Source organism: Bactrocera latifrons, unplaced genomic scaffold (genome assembly GCF_001853355.1).
Source record: "Bactrocera latifrons isolate USDA-ARS-PBARC rearing strain unplaced genomic scaffold, ASM185335v1 scaffold_214, whole genome shotgun sequence".
NCBI lineage: Eukaryota > Metazoa > Arthropoda > Insecta > Diptera > Tephritidae > Bactrocera > Bactrocera latifrons.
In genome coordinates, this window is record NW_017535675.1 from 197,520 (window position 1) to 202,034 (window position 4,515).

Below are 4,515 nucleotides of genomic sequence, written 5' to 3' on the forward strand. Positions count from 1 at the left end.
ATTACCAATTTTTTAAAGCTCTGTGATGTTTTTACAGCAATGACAATTCGTAGATCGGCCGCATAAAATGCGGGTCAATTCCGGTAACGTAGAACCAACTGTTGTGGGAATTGTAATGTAATGCCTTCAACTACGTCGATGACAAAAGACATAAGACATAACGCCGACCAGACCTTGGATATAACTAACTTCGGACATGTATTAGCGGCCAGTTTCATAGTGGAGCCATAAACACCTTCACCGACTCCCTCTCAATGTATGGCGTACTTGGGGTCCCATTGCAGACGAAAACCTCGAGTTTCRGCGAGAATCGAGAGTGACCCTCAGCTTTATTCTGGATACTATAGCAGGATAAACTAATACTTATACAGAATCGACTCCGAAATATCCAACATATGTTCAGCGAATCCCCGCATGGCTTTAACCACCTCTTAACATGCCCAGCTAACCCATCATATATGACACCCCTCCCCCCATGTCCGGACCCCGTCAAAACGGCACGCTTCCTGGGCCTACCTACTGTTGGGTGACCTCGATAACAACCTTTTCGAACCCTACCTCTCATACGAGGCACTATATCACCGTTACAACACAGCAACATCAGCTGGATGAATTGGCAGCTCTTGAATCTCTGCAGGTGCTCTTTCGTCCCAAAAGCGGCAATTTTGCTTGTTTACATTGCCATTGAGCCAGATCTGGCCCTCATCGCTCAACAGAATTTGACTCAAAAACGTCGAGTTTTCTTGGAACTTTTCAGGAGTTCATAGAGTGAAGTGATGTCGATAGCCAAGGTGGAGCATAATAACACATTCTTGAGCACATTTTTTACAGTCAACGCTGCGAACGGCTAGTGAAGATCAGGTCCGTTATATAACCGAAAGTTTTTCACCTATTTAGCGACTCACCCGACTATTGGTACTCACTATAAATAGCGCCGAGATACAAAATAGAACATGCAGCGCCGCTGTTGCGGTTGTTGATGAACCTGTCGGTTCGTTGCGTATAAGACGGTAAATTGAAATGAAATTATTGAAAATATTATAATAAGCGCACAATTTATGACAACAAGCGCGCTCTCTGGTCCACTTATTCACTTGTATGCATATTGTTGCTATTGTTGTATATGCTGGTGAAATGCATCAATGTGTTTGGAGGCTGTTGGCTATCATGGCCATTGTTCTTATACCACCAGCGCTACAACGGCTTTTGTTGTTGTGCTTCATATTATTGTTATTGCTTTTGTTTCTTTTGTGTTTGCTGCCAATTTGCAGGAGTCGCAATGCTTTCGGCAGCAGCGTTTGCCATAATTACCGCCGTGTGAGGCCAATTAATGCAATTAATAAAAAAAAAAAAAACAACACAAATACAAAAGCAATTGCTTTGCACAATAATAACAACATAAACAGACAGGGCTTACAGTGTGTAACTGAATTTGTAAGCGCACGCAACAACAAACAAATAATGTGTACAACAAATATAGGCACATTTGTATAATTATTAATATGCATGTATGTGTATATGTTTATATTTCCCCAACATACACCCACACATGAATGCCACAGCGCTCCAGCGCTTGCTTCGCGCTGGATTCAGCGTGGCGCGGCAGCGCTTGGCTCACCTCAAATTGCGGTTTTGTCAGAATGAGTTTATTTTTGCATAAATTAACTGTGCACTTTTGCTGTTGYTGCTTTATTAATTACTCGTACTTTATTTGATGTGCATTTTTATTTAAATACATACCAACAAGTATACTGTATGACTACTGCCTACATAATTATTTAATTATTGCTGTTGTTGCTGTTATTTGCACAACAAAAGCGTGAATTGAGCAAAAGAAAGAAAACCTTTGAAAATTTGCATTTTTAATTCGTAATACAGTGTTGTTTAATAATATTATAAAAACAAGAAGAAACGTTAACTTCAGTAGCAGCGCAGCTGGAATACCCTTCATAAATAATGAAGTTGCCATACAAGAACTCTAGTTTGTCCGGTCRGWTTGTATGGCAGTTATATGCTATAGCGACTCGATCCGAACAATTTTTTCAGAGATTGAAGCGTAGTCTTGTGGAATAATCTGTGTCTAATTTCGTTAATATACCTTTTGAAATAAAAAATATTTTCATACAAGGACATGAATTTTATAAGTCGATTTGTATGGCTGCTCTATGCTAAAGTATTGCGATCTGAACAATTTTTTCAGATATTGTTGCGCTACTTTGTGCAATTATGTGGTTAAAATTTCATGAAGATATATCTTGAAATAAAAAAGTTTTTCCTACAAAGACTTCACTTCGAGCGTTCACTTTGTATGATAGCTATAGCCTATAGTAGTCCGATCCAGAAATATTTAACATATATTTTAGCATTGCGTAATATATTAATCCATGCTAAGTTTCGTGAACATATCTCTTGAAATAAAAGAGTTTTCCATATAAGGACTTGATTTTGRTCGTTCAGTTTATATGACAGTTATATGTTGTATTGATCCGATATCGGCGAATCCGACAAATGAATAGCTTCTTGGGGAAAAAAAGACGTATGGAAAATTTCAGATCGATGTTCCAAAAACTGAGGGTCTAGCTCGCGTATCTACAGACGGTGAGACTGACGGGGTTAGTTAAATCGACTAAACTCKTCACGCTGATCATTCCGGTATTTTCTTTATATAAATAAGCCGCTCGACCTTCCCAAGCGACATCGCTTCGCTCTATGGGCTCTTGAAAACTTCCAGGCAGATCTCACGTTTTCAAGCCAAATTTTATTCAGCGATGATCCCCTTTCTGGTTCAACGGGTATGTGAACAAACAAAATTGCCGCATTTTGAACGAAGAGAAGAACCTAAAGAGATTCAAAAGCTACCATTTCATCCAGTCGAAATAATGGTTTGATGTGGTTTGTGTTCCGCTGGAATTATCGGTTCATATTTCGTCAAAAATGATGCCGGTAAGAACGTAGCTGTCACTGGCCAACGCTATCGCGCCATGATAACTGACAATTTGATAGCTGAAATTGACGGCGTCACTTTCCACACCCCGCATCAATTAATGGATTTATTAAGATAGCACTTTGGTGAACAGATAATGCCACATTTTGGGCCGGCCGATTGGCCACCAAAATCGCGTTATATCACATCGTTAGACCTTTTYCTGTGTGGATAAGTAAAGTCTAAAGTCTATGCGGACAAAGCTGCCTGGATTCAAGCCTTGGGGCAAAACATCACGCGTGTCATGCGCCAGTTGCCAGTCGAAATGCTCGAACGAGTCTTCGAAACGTGGACTCAACGCATGGATCAGCAAAGACGTAGCCATGGCCAATATTCAAAAAATAAATAATAAATCAAGTTCTTTCGGATGATAGTAAACAATCTCCATTATACGTGAAGTTTCTGTGCTTTTGAAAATAGTAAGGAAAATGAAGGATCGCCCGTATAACTTATTTATAGGTTATCAGACTTTTGAGTGTTTGAAATATCGTGGCAAGCTCAATATAACCTGTCCAGGGTATAAAAATCCGTTTTCTAAATTATAACATATTCGTAATGTCTGTCCGCCGCATCAGCGAGTTGTGTTAGACTCAGCAAAATACAACTGTCTTAACAATGGGCAGGGTGTGTGTTTTGCATTTGCCGCACAATGAGTGGGTTGTGCGTAAAATATGTATKTGGGGCACACGTGTGGCCCACAATTAAACCTATATTTATTTATAAAAAAATATATTTGTTTCCATTTGCATATAGTATAACGGCACAACAGCAATTCGAATACGGATTTGTGGTTTTCTTATCCGAAAATTATGGAGAAACTAAAAGTATTGGAAAACTCGTGAAAATCGAACACGAAGAGTTCAGGAAAAGTGGTTATAAAAGCCGAATAAAGTTAAAGCGACAGAAAACAGAAAATTATTTTCTTGTATGGCAGGGCTTTCAGAAGTATTTTGAGGTTGCCTGTTTGCTGGATTACTCTTGCGCCTGGTTTTTTTTTTCGTTGTTTTAGTAATAGAAAACACTCCTCAAGCAATTTGGTGGAAGTTGATAGTCTTTGGTGGCATAAAAATTCGGCTTCATTCCATTTACGTAGGCACGACTTTCGTGAGTACGATCAGAGATTGCATTATACTTTCGGTTTGACTGAAGTTAAAGTTTTTTCTTCTTATGTTCCATCGGAAACACATCTTAGAAATCACGTACATACATAATGTTGGCTTAGGAGACTTTACGTTAAAGTGGCACCGTGTACGCTGCAACTAACGGTAAATTGGTCTTTCCTCCTTAATATTATTTCCTGATTTTATGAACTTGTGGAACACATCCTATAAATCGCGTTCCTACATAATCTTGGCTCAGCAAACTTGTCGTTGAAGTACCAACGACGACAACGCAGCCAACAGTTTGCACTGCATTTTGTGTCACCCTAATGCTGCTCACAGGTAAATGACTCAATATTTCAAACCTAAACGCATTGTGCGAATGCTTTTGCAGCTACTGTGCCGTTATCGCCGAGTTTTTTTTTTTACAAA